The 22,619-nt window shown below is 35.3% G+C and overlaps 1 non-coding gene across 1 annotated transcript; it reads right to left on the reverse strand.

Moving 5' to 3' along the window:
- Window positions 1-746: 746 nt before the first annotated feature.
- Window positions 747-818, reverse strand: trnaa-agc (transfer RNA alanine (anticodon AGC)). Its single transcript has one exon. It is a non-coding gene; the product is annotated as a tRNA-Ala (tRNA).
- Between the last annotated feature and the right edge of the window lie 21,801 nt (window positions 819-22,619).

The following is a 22,619-nucleotide window of genomic DNA, read 5'->3' on the forward strand; positions in this document are numbered from 1 at the left end:
TCATCTAAATAAAAAAAAAGTGCATAATTGCTTGAGATGAATTCTTACAGCTGCACAATGAAGGTAATTATGTTTGAACAGTAAATAAAGTGCAGTGAACACTGAACAGTTTTTTTTTTAGTGATTCTTTTCTCCAACCCGCGTTTCAATCTTTCTGATTGGATTGTGTGAATTTTCGTCACTGTGTTGTTTTCATTGTCATTTTAGTCATTGATGAAATTGTCAGCAAATTTGATTTATTGTCTCAATGAATGGCTTCCATTTAAATTTTCAATTGATTTTCGTCGAAATTGTGACGAAAAATATGACGAAAATTTTTCGTGGTTGAAATTAGCAATGTTGGCGAGGGTGAATATGGAAATACTATGCACCTCCTATACAGTAGGTGGCGCTATGAACCAAACAAGTGTATGTGGACAGTAGGCTTTATGCACACATATTATGGCCAAACTCAGACTTTTGGAGCGAAGAGGAAACTGATAACTTTCTACGGTTAATAAAAGACATGATATTCAAATTCATGTCACTCACCACACTAAACAATTTAGTTGAAACCAGAAATTACATCTAGTTGCGCAATAACGTTGTCTGTGCGTCACAGTTTAGATCGACTTATGTGTAGTATAGCTACGGGAGTAACTCACGCATGTAAACGGGTTATCCGGAATGTTTCAAAAAACAAAATGTTGACAGTAACCCGAATATTGACTGCAGTAAGCTCGCCGGAGCTGGAAGAAAAAAAAAAGTGGAGATGCTGGGGATCGATCCCAGGACCTCATGCATGCTAAGCATGCGCTCTCCCACTGAGCTACATCCCCTATACACAGTGCTTTTTCCTGGGGTTAGATTGCAAAAAATACGCACTAAATCCGCAAAGTAGTTAGCTTTATGTTTAACATTTACTATAAATGATTTAAGGATCTAAAACCCCTCACCACACAGTTTATACACTTTTTTAACGAGGCATTTACATTTTCTCACAATTCTTTCTTGTTTAAACATTCTCAATGTTAAAAAAAATAGGTACACTACTGTAAAAAAAAAAAAAAAAGCATGCAAAATTGCAGTAAAAAAAATCCGCGATACAGCGAGGCCGTGAAAAGTGAACCGCGTTATGGCGAGGGAACACTGTATAGCTGTCCAACCCATAGCAGGGCAGACTTGCCAAAGCATGTTTATACTTACAAACAATTTTTCTTCTCGCCAATAAATTTGGAATGTTTTTGAAATGATTTATCTCAGTCTTATTTTTTATATCACAAAAACTGTTCTTAAATTTATTATATCCACTTTTTAGATCCACTGTATGTAACGCATATGAGTGCATTTTATAAATTATTTTTCCTTCTACCTTCATAACTAAATTCATAGAAATATTTACTTTCTAATCCCCACCTCATCTAGAAGCACCTCAATTTCTGAAAGTAAATATTTGTTTCTTGGCCATGGTTCACAGTCAAGAGCCATTGATGAACAGGTTTGATTTCATTTATAATATGCGTTGCATTGACATTCATGATTGAATAAGGAAAGAAAGGGGATTTGATTTCCAGGTTGTGACTAATAAACAGAAAACCGCACATGTGCGCCTTCACTAATCATTTTTGCTTATATATCATTTTCAGTTTACAGTATGTGTATAAACACTCTTTGTAGCAATTATTATCATACTTTTATAAATGAGACCTCAAGAAGATGACAATAATATTAAGTTTCATTTAGTATAGAGGATTCATTGTCTTTATGATGTATGTACGTATAAAGAGTATATTATAAAGGCAAGTGAGGAAGTATGGTGAGTTGTCCTTGCATGCATGTGCTGTATGTTAGTAAACAACGGGTTTAGTTGTAATTGACTTCATTCACCAATACTTTCCAAATACAAGTAAATTAATATTGCCAATGAAAAAAGAAAGTCCATTTATAAATGAACTTAACCAAAAGCATCAATGAACAGCAAAACACAGCACACCATCACACACCCATCATCAACGGAGTTCAGCATGTTACGTTAGAATAAATTGGATTTTGCTAGAAGATATTATCAGCTTTTAAGTCGCTACAATTTTAATTTACTTTGTGTTGACAGATTGTTATCTGCTATCACTTGTCTCTTATCAGTTTGCCAAAATGGGATTTCAGGTGACCATATAGGTGATTCTCATGGAGAAAATCTGTCATAGTCTGAGGGTGCCTTATCTGTCATCAGTTTTGCCTTTATTCGTATTTGTTGGCTTTTACATGGGGCCTTTCGATCCATGCAAAATGTTTTTATTCTTTATACTGTAAACGCCATAGTAAGATCATAGTCATCATAGTCAGATCTGTGTCTGAAGTGAGTCTGGTATTAAAAGAAAGACAAATATGTTCAGTCTTGATCAGATATAAAGTATTGGAAAATAGAAAGGAAATGCAAAATTTAAGAGGTTGGCAAGTTTTAATCCAACAGTTAAACATTTCATGGCAGCATGTTTTTTTTTTAGCACAGTTTCTTCGCAATTCTGAGATTCGGGGTTTTAATCTCAGCTCTGGCATTCAGTGTGGAGTTTGCAGATTGTTGCTCTGATTACACTCCAGTATTCTCCCAATTTTCAAAAGAAAGAAATATTAGTAAACATGTTTTTTTTTTTTAAATACAGTTAAAGTCAAAATGATTAGCCTTCTGACAATTAATTGTCAATAGTTTAGTCTTTATGATCCAAAACAACCTCTTATGGTAATTTGGTACATTAGGGATCTTAGTTTTGATGGCAAGAATTGCTTGACCTCCAATCATGGACCTAGCCTTGAGTTCGCTCCACAGATTCTTGATCGGATTGTAATCGTAGCTTTGAGAGGGTCACTCCACAACCTTGATTTGGGGGTGTTTCAAAAGTTTTGCTGTGGGCTTGGGTCATTTTGATGTTAGAAAACTCATGACTTAAATGTAGACTGGTAGCAGCCCTTGTTGATGTTATTCTTTAACATATCAGCTGTACTTTCCAGATTACAAACTACTACATTTTTTCGTATGCTTTGAACCCTGTCACTTTAATTTATTTATGATTTTTTATTGACTAGCCTCTATGCCACCATTAGATTTACCAATAGTCTAGTAACAACTACGTTTTTTAATACTTTGGACTTCACTCCCAAAAACGTACTTACATGTTTTTTATGTGTTTTTTTTTGTGCAAGAGCATACAGAAGGCTTTGATGCAGCTTCTGACATGAAGAGGTGGCTTAAAGCAATGGTAGTTATTACAAAAAAAACGACCTGTAGGTGGCAGCAGACTATAATAGAACAACCAGGGCCATGTTGCAAAAAGTTTTTTTTGTCAGTGTTTTTACCAGGAATGTGAATAATGATGAAACTTAGCTATATTCTAATGCTAATTGCTGGAACAGGTACAAATATACTTTTTTTCCTGATGAAAGAAGAGACTCATCTTTCTTTTGGTAGGTTCCATGTTTAATAGCAATAGAACACAATATTCTGTGGGCCTTGAAAAATCAGTTATAATCTAGTAAAAAAGCCTGGAGCGAAGGGGGTTGTTTGAGTGAAAATGGCTGGGAGTGAATAAGTTAATGAGCAGCGAAGGCTTTGTGAGTGCTCGTGAATGTTGCAAATATTTTTTCATCAGATTCCCTAAAGTTTGCAAATGGTTGCAAATACGTTTTGTAAGCAGTTTTACAGGTTGCAAATAGTTTTTCTTGTCGCCAAGAGATTTTGAACAAAATTGTTGCAAAAAGTTTATACATGTCATTTATATAGTTTCTGCCATCTAATAGAAGAACATTTATTTGCTCTGTCTGTCACAATAAGTTGCTGGCATAGATAGATGGACAAAGATAAATTACTTATTATGAAAAAATATCTTGCCAATTGAGTGAAATTTAAGAATTTCCTTGTTATCAATGCTTATTCCAGGAATATTCAATGAACAATATATCAATGTGAAATCAACTTCTGTGTCACGATCAAGGTTTTAAATAAGAGTCATGCAAAACACTCAGTGCTTCCCTACAGTGTTTATTAATTTTGTCTCTGAGAGGAAGTGTAAGGGACTCCTTCCAACACAGCCGGGAGTCATGGTGAGTGAGGATGCTCAGTATCATGACTGCCCATTCATTCATTGGTCTTCTGAGACCATATTTGTCCCTGAAAGAAGTGTCAAAAGCAACAAATGTATTTTGGAATAGGATTAACCGTACAAGACACAATTTGATATGGAGACGCAGGGCTGGATGAATCTACTGTACAGTAGGTCAGGGCTTCACACGGACGGGCAAGGAGAACAGCACTGAAAAATTCAAGATATTGTACATTCAAGATGAATGGCTTGTCAGTAAAAGTGGAAACTAATAACACGGATCAGTGAAATCAGAAGTGAGAGGTTGGTGTTGCAGTGGGGTTAAGTACTTTCAACCAGCAGAGCAAAAATTTGGTGCCGGTTGAACGAAATTCAAGACTGTAGTCACATGACAATACATAATCCAGGCAGAAATGTGCACTGCGTTCTAAATACAAATACTGACACATTGAAATGAATAATATGTGTAGGATATGACCCATTCTATCCATGTGTGACAACAGAGACGATAGTTCATGCATTTCTTACATCTCATCTTGACAATTGTAACTTGCTTTCTGTTTTTCCCATATTTTGTATTAAAAGTGTGCAGTTAGTACAAAATGCTACAGAAAGACTCTCGTGATTCTTGACCGTATTACAATACGGTATATAATAATCAAATATTATCCTATCTTGCTGACATAGAGGTACCTTATGTTCGAACCTGATACTCGCAACATGATGGTCTTCTTGGGACTCCGAGGGCTAAAAAAAGTGAGCAGATTGTTTTCTATTTGGGCCCCAGTACTCTAGAATGCCATAGCAGTGGAAATTATAGCTGCTAGTGCGATATACAGCTTTATTAACTCTTTTACTGCCAAAAACGTTAAATGACATTTAGTAAAAACCTACGGAGGAGCGCCAAAGACGTTAAAAGACGTTCACCAAGTTTTTTTTTTTTTGGGGGGGGAAACGGGTGGAGGAAAGCCTTGGCCAGCTGTGCTGAAAGTATCAAGCAGATAGATAAATAGTACCACGGTTGCACACATTTGTAAATAGTTTGCCAAATTGTTTTGTCAAATTGTTACACTGCTAAATGTAAATAAACGTATTTTGCTATCAAAAAACACTTTTTCATTGTTGGTGGTAGTGTTTTACAGAAGTAAAGCACTGTTTAGGTGTTTGTGGCATCATTCATGGGAAAAAAAAGGTGTCAAATTCACTAGAGTGCATGAAATAATATCGTTTCACAAAAAGCTTGATTTCTCAGTTTTTTTGTTTCAAAACAGAGCATTTGGGTGAAACTAACCATTTTCTATTGTTCATTGCTGAAAAACGGAATAAGTTAGAAACAAATGAACCCATGATGAGAGTCCAATCTTTCATTTGGTAGTATGTGTGTTTCCATAGTCCAAACACAACATTTTCTGTGGACCTTGAAAGATCAGTCAAAATGCTTAAATCGACTGGCACTGACGGCATCCCTTTTCTGAAAACGTCTGGCAGTCAAAGAGTTAAAAATCATTATATTCAGAATTACATTGTTCCCACATATATTTGATATTAATTCATAGTGCAGCTCATGTTCAGAGGGTGATCATTTTGTTTTGTTGCTTAATAGTTGAGAAAAAAATGTGGTATTCTATAAGGAGTTGTAATTACTAACATCGACCAACCGGTGGCAGCGTTCGCTACTTAGTGTGCATGGCTGAAGGGGAGCTTCGCATTCTAAAGTGAAGAAGAGCCACACAAGGTGGAAACAACAATGTATGCGAACGTGAATAAAACAAATCACATTTTGTGTGTTTCAGAAACTCAAAACAAAAACCTTTAGTGACAGATTACTTCTGTAGAAATGCTTAAATCTTGACTTAAGACATGTTTCTACATGCTCTCGTTTGGATAAACCACATCTAGTATGAAACTGCTTTTTGCAAGCTCATTAGTTCATTGTTGCTATATGTACGCATTATTGTCCCTTATGCACCAATTGTTCCTTGTGCCCTTTTAAATTAAAAATTAAAATGACCTTTTTTGAGCTTTATCTTGCTGTGACTACGCCTGTTTTTCTGCATTTTGAATGCATTGCTAAGAGAACAAGGTGTCATGAAATTCCCCGTTCGACTGAACAGAAAGCAAATTGCTGTTCCACTGGTCCATTAGGTTACTACTAATTAAAAGAAATCACTTCCTGCTGCCTTTGTTTTAACATTAAAAGGCTTTTATAGTGTGCACATTACTGCTATTGTCCACCATAAATTATGCAGCTTCAACTTTTTTTTAGTGCAACAGCTGTAAATATTGCAGGGAGGAACAGAATCAGCAGAAACTCAATTATTCTCCACTGGTTAAGTGAGCTGCAGGCTATATGCTTTTACTGAGGTTTGTAAGAGTCAGCAGAGAATCAGCAAGCTACACAAGCATGCATCATGTGTATAATACTCTCTGCCTGGCAGTCATATTGGGCCAATCGGTTGTGCTTCGAGTGGGCCTAAAAACTTACAAATGACTTCAACCTTTTACCATTTACTGGGTAGGCATAGAATAGATTCTGACGGTATGATAACCGTGAAGCAAAAAATTCACGGTATGATGGTATTAAAATGACATTACTTTTTCAAATATTTGGGTAAAAAAAAAAAACACGATTTATGTATTTTATTTTTAAACAATATATAGACTATTTGGTACAGCATAAGCGTGTACCACGGTAAGTTTAAATATATAAATAAATGTTAACATTCTTCTGTTTTAATTCTTCTTAGTCAGTCAGTGTCAGTAACAGTTGCCGTACATGCAAAATGTCTCATTAAGAAAGTAACAAAAGTTACAACAGAAAATTCTGAGGAAGAGTGTTGTATTGTGGGTAGAGATTAGTGGTAGGTTGGTCGATCCATGTGACTTGGGCTGTGCAATTAACAAAAATTCAATTATGATTTTGATTATTAACATTCCACGATTACAAAATTGGCATAGCCATAAAAAAAAAAAGAATAATAAAAAATAAATAAATAAAACAAATTTTGAGTTGTGAGGCAAGTGCACATAAGTTCCTCCGTTTTATTATTTAAATACTACAACAATTCTGTGGTAATTTATAAGTGTATAGCAAGTAAACTCCAATGCACTGTTTGTTTATACTAGGAAACCATACTTTTGCTTTTTTTTTTAATAATAATTTTTATAAATTGTATTTGTTCCAAAAGGAACTTACATAATTATAGTGTTTCGAAGAATTTTCTTTGTCTTAATATTTTTACATGGAAAAATTAATGGTTGTTTGAATAATCGTGATTCCATTCCCAAGATAATTATTATTTCCATAATCGAGCATCTCTACATGTGACCTGTAATTCGTTGAAATAAAACTTTGAATTAAGAAGATAATAAATAATAAATCATATAATGTCAGCTTTACCATCATTGTTTTTGTTTTGTTTTTTAGTCGCTTTAAACAAAAGTGTACAGGGTTTGTTATATGAAGCACGCACGGGGCGGTAACTGAAAAAGAATGACAAAATATATATCAAAAAGGCACACTTTTTTTTTGCATAGTTGTTATTGTGCAAAACAACGGCAGTAATGGTATGCTGTATACAATGTTTAATAACTCTCTGTACCTTTGTGTTGTGCCCTAATTCCTAAATGTTCATGTTTATTACAGTTGCTTGCTGTGTGTGGGTCAAACTACCGGAGACAAATTCCTTGCATGTTTTTATGTACTTGGCCAATAAAGCTGATTCTGATTGTGAAAATTGCATACGGATGATGTTGTTCCATTGAACATTCCATTGCAGCAAAGTAGATTTTGATTGAACATGGAAAATCAAGGTGACTTTTTTATTTCAACGTTTTAGACTTCTGGTATACTGTATTGAGCTGCGGTGCATGTCCTTTGTTAGGAACTCCTATTGATTTTCACCACAACCTGTGAAAGGAAGTTACTTAAGTGACATTGAATAAGGAAAGAGGCAATCTGATGACAGTCTCTGGATATTAAAACAAGTATTCATTTGCTGACATCTTGCGTCACTGTATACTCTTTTCTTAAGTACAACAACCTCCAGGTAAACAAGGTCGCATGTTAAGAAGCACGCTATTGTTTAAATGGAATGGATTGATGAAGGAGATTCAGGAATAGAACTAGAACGGGGGAAATATTGAGCTCCTGGTACTCTTCAGAGAGCGTGAGTGCTCCTCTGATATTGGTGAAGAGTGGGCAAGAAATAATGTGAGAGATATCCTTTTCTAATTAATACGTGAGATGTGTCTGTTTTATGACATTGATGAAGAGATGAAGGCACTCGATTGGGCCTTTAAATCTCTGGGAGCTCTTTGAAGTAAAATCACACTCAAATGTAAAAAAGTTCACACACTCAGAATGATAAGAATAGTTATGTATACACTACCTCTTTATAGATTACTGGCCCAATTATAAAAGGGGCAGATACAGGGAGGACATCTTGTGCATATAAATGACTGGAAAACCCCAAAAGGCCATCATGGCTTTATGTCTCATAATAGAGAAATGTCATCACTTTTTCATGAGACACAAGATATTAAAGTTTGAAAATTATTGTACCTGTCTGGGCTACTGGAAAAAAAGAAGAAATTCAAATTTTCTATTTTAATTGATAATTATTTTTTTGTTTTTCAATACAAAGATAATTCAAATGATAATATTCAACACTCTGAAGTGGCCCTTTTAAAACAAAGCTACATTTTCATAAAACATTTAAAATGTTCAATGTAACGTCAAAAATATATATTCCCTTTGAGATTAATATATAACAACCAGGGTTTTTCCTGGTTCAAATTGAGGCAGAGGTGGCACCATCCTGACATAATGGGCGACTACTGATAATAGGTATCGGTGCCAATACAGTCTTATTTGAAGGTATTGGTACTCACGGCGGTGACCGATACCTTTATTCTGATTACATGTTTTTTTTCTGTACCAGTTACATTTTTTGTTGCTGTTGTATTCTTATTACGTAACGCCGGCACATGTATTCCATTACTCCCCAAGACTGGCAAATGGCATATACTGTAATTGTAATTGATGCCATAAGAGAGAGAAATAATATCATGGGAAAGAAATATTGAATTACCCCCACCCCCTCTCAAAATATGTATAGAGGTACAAATGAGCATTTTGCTGCTGATTCTAGGTTTGTTTTCAATTTTGCCTTTGAAATAGATCATCATTTCTCAACATGGTCTAACATCATACCATCTCTGCTGAACATTCACCCAACATCCCTGTTAAGCTAACTTCCTGGTTACAGTGGCTGTAGTCGTTCCTAACACTGTGGGTAGCTGTTCTGACATATGATCCTGTACTTATTAAAAGTACCTTTAGCCTAAAAGGGCTGAACATAACATAACATAACACACCAGGCGATTCAGAGTCAGAGGGAAAAAAAAAGGAGTGCTGTGTAAAGTGCTACACTTTAAATGTAGTCAAGCTGGAAATCCTGCCTTAGCGGAGAGTAACCAGCTGCGAACAGTAAAATAGTCAATAAAATGAATGAAAACAGAAAACAGTTACAGAGTAAGCACACACTATGAATGTCTCTCACCCAGAGATGCTGCGATATACTGTATTGCTACAGTACATCATCACAATGATCACATAGGAAGTGTCGAACGAGGTATTTAACACACACACACACCCACACACAAATTGAATTAACGTTAAATTGTATAATGTTTACTTCAATAGATAGATTCAATTTGTTCTGCCTCAAGATACTTTTCTCTTGCCTTCTGAGTTTGGTTGAGCTCAATGAGCAAAGAGACGACCACTTTAATCTCAAACGCCACAGGTAATTATGGTGCAATCAACAGATAATCTAATCTCTAGCGGATAGCAGAAAAACAATGTGGTTGATGAGAGACAAAGTCAAAAGAAAAGCTTTTCTCTTGAATCCATCCCACTGTGGTCTGGCATATTAGTGACATGGCGAAATCATGTCATCTATTCACATGCCAATAGGTTTGCACATTTAAATAACAAAAATGATCATCTAATTGTAAAGGGCACCTTAGCTAATCATGAAGCACAACAGGAATTGAATCTTAAACCCTCTGGTCACAAAGAACAGACAACTTAATCCCAGCCAAATTAATCAACACAATTTAGTATTATAATAATAAGATTACACATTTTAATGTAATGCTGATAGAGAGCAATAAGTTTTAAATGTGTCCAATTAATTGGGCTGTACCTCTGGCAACAATACTTTCTGACCGAGCTATTTATTGTAGGTCATGCTCCATTTGGTCTAGTAGTCTAATTAGTTGAGTCATGCAGTATGTAAACAGTAAAGATGCAATGATTTTTTTTTCTTCCCACAATTAAATGTCTTTCCTTTTTAATTTTGATGCTCCATTAACCAAATGAGTAAAAAGGAGTTTGGTGACTTTTTAATGATGTGAGGATACACTTGTGGGCTTAAATTTACATATTAATGAGAGGGTATCAGGAAGAGCTTTTTACTTTTCATGTCAGCACAAGCGTAGCATTTCCCCCTAAGTGACTGTCATGAAAATGAGGCCTGCAACTCTAAAACCTGCTTCTTAACCAAAGCCATTTGCAGCAAGTGTAGCTCCCAACTTGTTCAAAGAAGCACCCTGATGATTGCCATCACTGTTGAAGTGATTGAGCTGAATGAATCGAAGGTAGCAAACGTTGGGGATGGTGAGGGGGAAATGAGATCAAGCGATTGAATTGAAAAGAATAAAATAGATTTTAATAATGTGAAAATAAAACTAAATGTGGGACCATTGCTATGAATCAATGTTAAAACAGAACTTAAAATGAATCCATATATTTAATATAAATATCTGTGCCCATTCTATTATCAGCCGTACATGCCCATGTCACAATGCTTCCTTCAGTAGAACCCCCAACCAAAAACAAAACAAAACATTTTATCAAGTAAAATTTTTATGCATCTTAAATTGTCATGCTGATTCCAAAATTGCAATCAGCTTTTTTTTTTCTGGCATGTTTTTCTCTCCACAGCTTATCCTCCAGATAAGCAAAATCCACTGATTAGCTGTAGTAAGACTGTAGTAAGAAGATGCTTGGATGATTATGATTGGACTTGTAGCAACTCGTTTGCGCAGTCAAAATTGAGACAGCATGACGAGTTACAGCTCCCAATACGTCAGTGATATCAATATTTGAAAACAGAAAGCCACTAGGAATTTTAGTTTTCATAGCTTGTAGCTATTCCATATAAGGTTTAGGGATTCTAATTTCATTATATATATATAATTTTATATTTATGTATATAAATATATGTATATGTACATATATATCGGCATGCTTGCCTCTGTTACTAAAGGGTGTCACCGAGTTACACTAATTTAATATCAAAAGTAGCAAAATTTTAATCCACAAATAGAAACAATAAACAATATAACTACATTAAACCTTGTCTGTACAAAAATAGCACATAAAAGAGGCAAAACACAATCAGAAGTGTTACTAGTAACAGCAACAAAGCATGATGGGAAAGCCTCCTACGATTACTAAAAGTTAGCGTTAGTCAGCTTATAGTAAAGTGGTGAAAAGTTGAGAGCACATTTCAAAATAAGAGTACTAACAGGAAGTACAGTGTTAGCTGCCTTAATCTTGGTGGTTTAACTTAATTTGGTAAGTGTGTTGTGAAGTGTAAAATGTCTTATCCCATTTAATGTACATTTTATTTTTGGTTTCTTTTTGTCCTTTTTTTGTGCCCATTTTATGTTATTCAATCACATGATCAGGATTTGGACATCCCTAGAAATCAGGGATCCAATAGCTCGAAAATATGACATGATAGAGGAAAAACCGAGACTAGTTTTGGATTCCACACCACATAATTAGTTTAAAACAGCTGTTGGACAACAAAAAATATGCTCCCCAGTGTTATGGTATGCTATGTGGTATGTGTTGACTTTACTGTTCTTGAATGGTACCAGTGGTTTTCACCCTGTTGTAAAAGCCCTCTGCTTTAACAATGATGAGACATGGCCTAATAAAAAATAAAAATAAATACAATTTTATCGGGCCTAATACTGCTCCAGGATTCCGCAATTATCCACTTTATTTGTCACAATAGAATAATCTTTTGCAATGAAGTCACACTTTCATTTTGTTATGCCATCATATAAGTGCACATTTCAAAACACCCTTAATTGGTATTTATTTTTGGATTGACTGTTGTGTCTTGTGTTTTGAAACCCTGTTATGAATGATTTGTAAAGACTGAAGCAAACACTTGTACTGTAGAAAGACACACAAAGAACATTGTGGAGGTATGTACAATATAATGAGCCACATAAGCAGGACACAATGCTGCTTTAATAATAGAACTTGGTTTCGCAATAATGAACGACTTAAGTATTCTGTGCCATCCATCGCCCTCGGGCAGACACATGAAATAAAGAGGACATAACGTAGTGTACAGAACATTTGGATACATAAAAATAAAATGCACTACAGTCCATATAAATAACACTTTATTCCCTGATGGGTTTTGCTTAAAAGAATAACATATCAAGCTGGCTAGTAGCGCTCGTCCACCTAAGCTCTGCTGTGACATGGATAAACAATGACGCCATACTGAAGCTTTTGCATTTTTTCAATTAATTTCAATGATGAATGGCAGTATTCACAATTTTTGCATCTGTGTGTAATTAATGACTGACTGTCTTTCCCTTGTTTTTTGCCTAACACTTTGGTGTCAAGTTGTCAACCCTGTCAAACAGAGACAAACAACCACGCTTATTCACGCACGGTGACTGACGGGCGATCTATCAACGGTACCGTACACCTTCCATGCACATTTTTAAAAATACTGTAACCTTGCTGTATTTGAAGCAAAAAGCCAAATGTGTGTGTCTTAAAAACTAAAAAGCAATTTCAAAACTAGAAAACAGTGCGTAAGAGAAAGCAAACGCTTCCACAAATTCTGGAGTTTAGCCACCCCATCGATACCATTCAAATATAGTTTAACTATCAGGGCCTGTGGATGATATTATGATTATTTAATCATGTTTTGTTTATAGGTTTGAAGTGGCAGGAAAAAGTCCTGAGCATTTCAATAGATTCTTGTTTGCAGCATGGCTAGTGTGCAGCCTCAGGAGTTTGAAGCACGCTTTAAGATCCTCAATAATTTACCACACAATAATTAATATTTAAAGCAAATTTACACGGGAGTTTGTCAGCAAAATGAAGAGCGGTCATGATTTTGCTTCTCACTAAGGTGTTCTGCAACATTTCAGAGGTTTAGATTTGCATTATTAATTTTTTTTTTTAAAAAACATTTAACTTTTTTCCTGTGCCTATATAGCCAATAAACACATATAGACATTATGTTGCAGCTATATTGTAGGTTACTCAACATACATTACTGCAGGTGATTTGCAGATTATGGGGACTGTACTATTCAAAGAGGTCGACCGTCTCTTCAGTGTTTAATTATCTAACATAATTACAGATGTAAATGTGCATTTGTTTGTGTTTTAAGTTTAGCTAGATTACAGGAATGATCCCTTTTCAGATTTTATGAACACAATCTACATATTTCTGTTACAATTATTGGAAGGTTTCTGTGACCAATTTGAGGTATCAGAATTTTTTTTCCCTCTCCGCATGTGGTGAACTGCAAGTCCATATTTCAGTTTCTATTTCAGAAATGCAGTTGAAGCATCTTCATATGGAATGAAATAAAAAGGCTTGCACAATACCGGAAGGTAAATTAACTAAAGTGACCCAGTTATTCTAAAAAAAGGACAGTTATGCACTAAGCTGATTTGAGGATTTCTCATTTGAAAACAAGGATTGTGGCTTGTTTACAGATTAAGGAGGATCATTTTTAAAATGCAACAATGTTCTCCCAGGCGTATATAATAATAATCCAACATGTTCTTCTGATGCCTTTAAGCGTTGTGATGACTGCTGGATTTGTTTGTGTTTAATTTCTTCTATTTTTGCTTGCTGTTTGATATGATGCTTGCTTGTTTAAGGTTTGAAGCAGCCATCAATGTGTTTTCAGGTATGGCTAAATACTGACAAGTAATGTACTGTATTATTATTATTATTATTATTATTATTATTATTATTTATTACTTTGGCAGAATGAGATAATAATAATTGTTTAAATCAATAAAATGACATCTGTTTTGAAATAATTGAAACAATTATTTGTAGTATGTTTCGGGTGCAGTAATAACATTTTGTGTATCTTCAGCCTGCACCTCTTGAGCTGTCAAATACTTCCATTCAAAGTAGATATGTTTTGTCTTATCAACCTGTAATAAACAACACTGCCTCAACACACACTGATTGGCCACTCCAACTGTGCTATCCCAAGTCAATGTCAGCTTTCAACTTTGAGTCTATTTTTGTTTTAACCTTCTTGTTGCGGCTGAACAGGCTTTGAGAATATTCATTGGCTGCGGCAAACAGACTCTTTAAAGCCTGCAGCATGTCAGCTTTAGATTCAGATTTAATTGATATAGTACCTGGCTGTATTGCGCAAGTTTCCCCTTCTCTGTGCAGATCTAAAAATAAATAAATAAAATTACAGGAAATGTACATTGTAGGCTAGTCAATGACAGTAATCTAGTAAATTGTATGTTTTCCGGAAATGGCAATCAGCAACAATACATGTAGAGAATATCATAGTCTAAAGCTTACAGGTTGGATTTGCTAAATAAAACTGTTTACACAACTATCAACTATGACACACACAGCAACTTAAAATTATTATTTTTTTATCTTGCTTGTTGCTGTAGTTCTACACTATATTCCATGTTTCACAGAACTAATCTTTATTATATTGTTAGCTTCGCATAAGCATTTTTAGCACATTTTGCTAACAGACAACATAGCTACTGTATATTATTAGCTATATTACTAACTGTGTAATATTTGTCAGGATAAAGCTCCTCGGTCATGTGATCTGCCCGTAGTAAAGCCGTGCTCCAGCGAGTTGTTGTATGGTGTGAGAACCACACTGAACGCCCTTGAGCCGACTGTGTCGTTATGCTAGGATCTTCTCTCGGAACACTGCAGTGCAGTTTTGTAATTATTGCATTCAGCTGTCTCTTGTTTTCCTTTGCTGTGGCTTGGATGCTGCATTTGTATGGTTGAAAATCACTCATTTCACTTTTAATCAAATGTAATATAATGAAAGTTCTCTAACTTTGTGGTTGTGAAAATAGTATTTTTCAGTCTTAAGTTTTACTCTCTTTAATCTCATCTAAACTTGGTCTGGGACTTGTGAACTTGGACTTGACTTGGACTCTGACCTTTGTGACTTAAACCTGACTTAGACTCGATTGGACTTGACTACAAACTTGAGTGGAAGCAATACAACCATTAAGTAGGGTATTGTATATTCTTCTTCTCTTTATCAATATGCTTGATTCAGAAAATAGTGTTTCAAAAAAGGGAATTGCAAAAGAAAAAGAAAAAAAACTTACCAAGTACTTTGATGCTGGCCCAAATGAAGTCGAGCGATGTGTACTGACAGCACTCATGAAATACTGACTTCAGTGTGCAGATATTTTTATCATATAATTTCCATCAAATTGGTCAAACTCCAAATTTTAGCTTAAAGGTGTTCGGCTTGAGAGGTTTCACAGTATTTGTACAGCACCTTCAAAAATGACTTACAGAAGATGATTGACAACTACAAGAATTAAAGTTTTATGTTTTCCATTTGTTTACATCTTCATACACATGTAATGTAAAAACTCAACAGACAGGCTGGGGATTTGTTGAAACTCAAGTCTGCGCAACAAAATTACTATTTAAGTCTCATTACTCCCCGTCCAAGTAGAATGGATCGTGGTGCTGTTAATTAGTGCAGTGGAATATTCATTTGTTTAGGGTGAATGGGAAGAAATATTCCCTCGCGTAAAATTAAAGCGTCACACTAAATCTAGCTAGTTTCTAGGTCCAGTCCACCATCCAAGATTTGACAGTGGCAATTCATTACAAATATAAAATATGACCCTGGGGAAATGTGATGCGCCTTGTACTTGTACCATAGGTACGGTATATAAAAAAAATAATGTTGCCTTTTCCTAATTAGTCTTTAAAGTAGGTCATGAATTTCATAACTGCAGATTACAATTTCCATATGCAGTCTCATTAATCAATGCTTACTCCATGAGGTCCCACCAGAGAAAACAATGACAAGGGGGTATCTTAAAATAGATGAGTAGATTGTTTTTCGTGTACGTTCATGTAGTCATGTTTAAGAGGAAAGAAGGGACGGCGGTGGTAAAGGCTGCAGGTCAATAATGTCGACTCAGCATATCACTCTCAACTGCTTTACCTTTTCTTCTTATGTGTTGCTGCATACTAGTCAAAGTCAAGTCAAATAGAGGCATCCCCTAATCTAAACACCTCCAACCATCTTGGGCTGGTCTCTCTTTAAAATAAATTGTAAACTGAATGACAGATTGCATCCTATCAAATAAATTATAATGTCATTCCTTCATACTAACTATGTTGAGCAAAAAAAGAAAGTGGTCGGACAAATATATGGAAAATGAATTGACATGTATAATGGAACGTATGGTGTTCCACAGGGTTCAATTCAGGGGCCTCTGCTGTTTTAATTGTATCTGCTGCCCCTGGGTTAAGAAAACAGTGGTGGTGCTCGATAAATATGGAGTTAAGTTGACTGAAGAGAGTTAGCTTCCAAGTTGAGCAATTTTAGTTATCTAAAAAAAACAAAGGAACGCTTCCTTAAGCTGCATGTACATGTACACGGGTAATACAAGAAAATAAATATTTCTGAATCCAAGGTGAAGAGAGACAGATTCGGTGAAAAGGCTACCAATTTTGACCTACCTACTGTTAGATATTATTAACATTTAAATTCTTTATTTCATATATTAACCATTGTTATACATTATTAACATTTTAATTCTTTATATTAACCATGTCGAAATGTTTTGTAGATGTGAGGTAGTGTTGAACTCAGTATAATTTGACCTCAAACTGGTAAATTGTTTGGTCTAAAAAATTCTTTCTTAGTGTTCTGTGCGAAAACACACATTTGGTCCCTGAGAACAGAATCTGTCTCGAACACACACTCCCCTAACCCTGACTCTGTTTTCGCCATCACTCACGGAAAAGTACCCAGAGAGTATGTTTTGTCTACAAATGAAAGAGAGGCGGTCTGTTTAACTATAAGAAGCCATTTTACACGCGGAAGAGACACATTCGGCACTCTGAAATTCCACCTGTTATGTGATGTTTGGAGTCTGTCACGATGTCCAGAGATCTCTGTTAGATTAAATCATTTTTGCAAAGGTGTTTTTTCTTACATTAAATCTGTCTTCAAATTTTTGGAACACGCAAAGAGGACAAAATAATTTTATTCCTCTTCACTACCTATGTTTTGAATTTGAAAAAAGAAATAAAATAAAATGGTATCAATACAGAAGGGTTCATTGAATGCGCGTATGCAGTTCAGTACCTCCAACAAGGTTAAGAACCACCTGGCTTATGTAACCTTCTGACAAAAGCTTTAACACTCACACACTAATAAGGAAACACTTTTTGCTGCTTCATCAAGCACTTGAAAGATTTTACGTGTGTAAGTGATGAATGTAATTGAATGCAAATATGTAGTGGTTGGCAAATGGCCCAAGGATGGATCACAGTGCAAACAAATGAATGCTAAACCTAATGTAGCTAAAATAGCACAAGTGGGAAGCACAACAATATAAATAACAAAATACGAAAGACAACAAACAAAGGTTTTTACATAAAAAGCAACATAGCTTATGGTCAAATATTTGTAAAACAATTAATTGTCAAATCAGGACTGATGATTAATTTTATGCCACATTTGACTGTTGGTGAAAAAATGTATTTATAACAGATATTTCTCAGAACGGTTTTGGGCACACACAATTTCAATCTGACAGCAACAGCATGTAGTCAAAAATATGCACATTGCTCACACATACAGTACAAACAAAAGCATTGCATGTATAGTCTTGTGTCGTAGCTTTGTAATCCAAATTTGTGTTTTGCTGCCTCTAGGAAATGTTATTTACTTCCACGTGTGTTGGAAGAAGACAGGTTTCTTGAAAGCAACAGGAGAGGATTTGTTTCATGCAACACGCATTTACATTTCACAGATTCCATGCCTCACAGCAACAAAACGGAGAATACTCTGAGCTGAACATTTACAACCAATTATAAGCAAGAAAAGCTCCTCTCCATCATGCCTGTTCTTCTGTTTTGCAAACTGCCACCAAAGGTGATTGAGTGTTCTGGGGACTGAGTGATTATGCTAATCATTAGGCGCCTCCTGCATGAATGACTGTTTGATCAGGGCAAAGACAAAGGCAAAGAGCTGTTTCAGCCTCCATTTTAGCCCCTTGACTGAATTACATACAAAAGATAAACAAAATGGTGTGCAAAATATTTGTTTTATTTATTAGCATGTACCAATATGTAGCATTCTCTGGTGTGCAGTTTGGGTGTCTGTCTAATTATTATATTTTTTTTTACAGAGGTCTCCTTATGATGCAGCAGAGTTTTTAGCTGAGTGCAACCTCAATTATAAATGTTAAATTCATACCTCTCTGACAGTGTCAATAAAAAAGAAGTTTGGATTAAAAAAATATATATATTTAAATCATGTGTTGTTTATTTATACTATTTGATGAAATTCTACAGCCTGAAAATATAGACATTCTAAAATGGCTCTCACAGTACAAAGTGTTCATGAATAGTGCCAACAACTAACAACTGGCCTGACATATAACAACTTTTCAGTTTTTTTTTTTTGAAGGTCCAACAGAACCGTGAACGGATTAATTTTCACTGATGTAAAAAATAAAACATCATTCCTTCTTTCTTTGATTTGTACAACATTTTGTGTAACAAGAGTTGTGGGAAAATGGGCTGTATAAATAAGAATAACCTTGACCAGGTCTCCATTTAATTACAGCAGCAAAAATATGTCAAATCAAGTACCATCTTTCTTGACAACCAGCAAGCAGCAATAGAAATAGAGTTCAAGTTATTGACTCTGCTTTTTAAAGTTATTACTTATTACAATGTATTTTTATAGATAGTATTTTTCTGTACAGTTTTTTTTTCTTGATTGGGCACTTTTGTTGAAGTTTTCCATTTAAGCTGTCTTCTAACTCATTGACTACCAGCCATTTTCACTGAGGCAACATCCTTCACTGGGTTTTGATTGATTTTGCAAGGCCCACAAAATATTGTGTTCTGTTGCTATAAAAAACAACAACAACCGGAACCCACCGAAAGAAAGATTAGAGTCTCTTTTTCCGTATTGAAGCAATTAGCACTAGAATATAGCTACATGAGCTTTTTTTTTGCAACATGGCCCTGGTTGATCTCTTTTGCTCTGCTGCTACCTGCTGGCCGTTTTTGGAATAACTACCATTTCCTCAACCGTTCTCTGCTGTTGAGAGGCTGCATCAATGCCTTCTGTATGCTCTGGCATTAAAAAACAACAACAGCAACATTAAAAAAACCATATAAATATGTCTTTGGGACACCTCAAACATTTCAAATAGAACATATTTATACGTTTTTGGGAGCAAATGAGTTTTAATGAACCTCTCCCAGCAGACTTGAGGTGAGAGATAGGGGACATCCCAGAAAGATCACAATAGTAAATTTCACACTATACACTCAGCATCACCTGTAACAATTCCTGTGCATTTAAGGTTGCTGGTTTCAGTGCTATATTTTTGCGTTATAGGATGTAAAATTAAATGACTGTGCATGGGGCAAATTGCTTTGATTAAGGCCTGTTTTATATCAGTATGAATTCATTTTAATTAGTCACTATGGTATAATTAAAATGGCAATGATATTTCAGACTCACGGCAGTCTCGGATAGTGGGATCTATCTGAAGGGTTAAGATTAACAATTTTGCCTTTTTCCTGTAAAAAGCCTTTTGCAAATTAAAGGCTGACCTTTAAATCCACTCCCAATTTATTCATTGATGCTCAGCTGAAGATTATAACAAATATAGTTATAGTTGAACAGGATTCACTTGTAGATGTGTATGCTTGTTTGCTGACCAATCAGACATTTTAAAAGGTATTATCACAGAATCTTATTCATTTATATTGTATTAATGTGTATAATGTATCAACTCAGGTTTAGGAGGAAAATGAACATACAGTAAAACGAAGCAGCATAATGAAGACAGATTTTACTCCTTAATACATTCTTGGCTTTAGGTGACAATGATGGCATTTCTCTTTCCCTCTCTATGGTGTACTGCATTTCTTCCCTGAGCTGTCAGATTTACTCCCAATTAACGTATATCTGTTCCAGTCCAACAACTCCACAAAAGCACTGCTGCTGTTCCCAGCTAACAACTTCTCAAACTCTCTGTTGTTGCTATGGTGTCAACCTTCATCCTCAGACGGCCTTTATTTTGTTAATTTCTTACATTATCAAAAGACTAGAACAGACAAATGCGACACACATACAAACTTGGAGTTTGTTCATTACTGCTGTGGTCAAATACAATAGCACAAATGAAAGCACATTATTTATTTATTTATCTATTTTTAAAGATCCGTTCATTTTCAAAAATAGGAAATCCACATTTTTCACTGAAGTAACACAAAACCTACTCTACAGCAATTATCCACATGTTGCTTGGGATACTGTTGGATAGCAAAGGCATATATGAAAAGGTTTACAAGAAGTCTGACAAGTCAAGTCTATGTTGTTTATACAGAAGAGAGAGCGAGAGACAGAGACAGACAAACTGACAGAGACAGACAGAGCGATAGAGAGGCATATGGCAGCAAAAGGAATGACTGAGACTGAGGACAAAAAATACACTGTCTATATGATTAACTTTATCAAATCGGATGCTCCTGATGCTCGGTTGTCTGCGGCAAACTGTTGAATTTTCAATTCAATGTATTGTTTACTTTGTGCTTGGTAACTGATTTTAACATGGTTTTAATTGTCCTGTACTATTGAACTTGAGTGGCTTGAAAGACACCTAATAAATAAAATGTATATCAGTCAGAATCAGTTCACCGAAAATATAGTTTGCTGAGTATTCAGCTCACAGCTTAGGTTGTTAGCACTTATTTTACTTCAGTTTTTTGTTTGGTCCATAATTTTGTTGAATACTAATTGTGGTATGAATGGACATACACGTTGAAAAACCCAATATGATGGGCAAAAAAAGGTATTCACTGGTTGTTTTGAAATGTATGTATGAAGAAGAATTCATCCATTCAATTTGAAAACGTAACCAGGTCATCATAGTTGATTTTTTTTCCACTGCAATTGCTGCTTGGGGACTAAACACTGCAACTATTTTGTTTGGTCTCCTTTATACCACATTATTCATCCACGTTCATTTTTCAGATGTTAATACATCTGAATGAGACAAACTTGGCTTTTGGAATGCATTGTGAGACTGTGACTCCAGTTGCCATGGTTTCATGGATGTTCCCAGTATGAAGCAGTGGGTGTGAGTCTAGCCTTGGCGAGATATAAAAGGAAGGTCTTTAGTGAAGGGCAGGAATGATTCATGATTTGAAATAGACGGAAACTTGAAGAGTGTGTGTGTGTGTGGGGGGGGGGGGGGGGTCTTGCACAGTATTTGCTTAGTTAATTATTCGAACAAATGTGTCATAGTGGAGAAATGGGTACTTTTTTTCCCTCTATAGTATACCACACTATGCATTATGTCAGTGGAGTGACATTGAGTTGTACTATGGCACCAAACAAAGACTAATAAGCGTAACTGGTCTTATCTTGAATTGAATGTGTCAAAATGCAAGAGCATGATTAATGATTTGAGGACGTCGACCTCTATTCCACCACCTGCTGTTATTAAATGTGCTGATGTTGTGATGGTAGAGAAATAGAAATATCTGGGTGTGGTCCTCAACATTAAAGTGTTTTGAACCTTGTGTTGATATCACCTCCAAAAAGGGTAATCAACGATTGTACTTTTTAAGCAAAATGAAACCCTTTAGTTTCATCTAGGATAATGACTCTCTTTTACATAACTTGTATTGTATCTGTTCGCCTCTATAGTCTTGTAAGAATTGCTGAAAAAATAAAAGTCAGAAGGTTTGGGTTCATGTCAATCATAATTGACAGATCCTGAGGAAGGCTAATGCTATTTTAAATAGTCCTAATCACCGACTCCAAACTGAGTTTGAGCTTTTGCCGTCAGGCATACGGGGAACAAAGAAAAAAACACAGGGAAGAGCCGACAGAGCGTGAAAACAAAACATAACTGAGTGGATAAGAGATAAAATACTTGCAAGTGTACAATCACAAGTAGTTGTTTATGGCACAGCATGTTGATGAAAAAGGTATTTCAGTTACGGAGAATAATAAAACAATATTTGACTGAAACGGAATACAAATAAATCTCGGCTTTCAAATATATTGGAATACAACATGGAAAATACTCTGCATGACACAGTATTTATGTAAAAGTTGCCTTGCATGGCAAATCCAAAAGGCTGTTAAACATTGAGCACTACATTTTTCATGAGTT

This window comes from Vanacampus margaritifer, chromosome 9, assembly GCF_051991255.1.
Source record: "Vanacampus margaritifer isolate UIUO_Vmar chromosome 9, RoL_Vmar_1.0, whole genome shotgun sequence".
Classification (NCBI taxonomy): Eukaryota; Metazoa; Chordata; class Actinopteri; order Syngnathiformes; family Syngnathidae; genus Vanacampus; species Vanacampus margaritifer.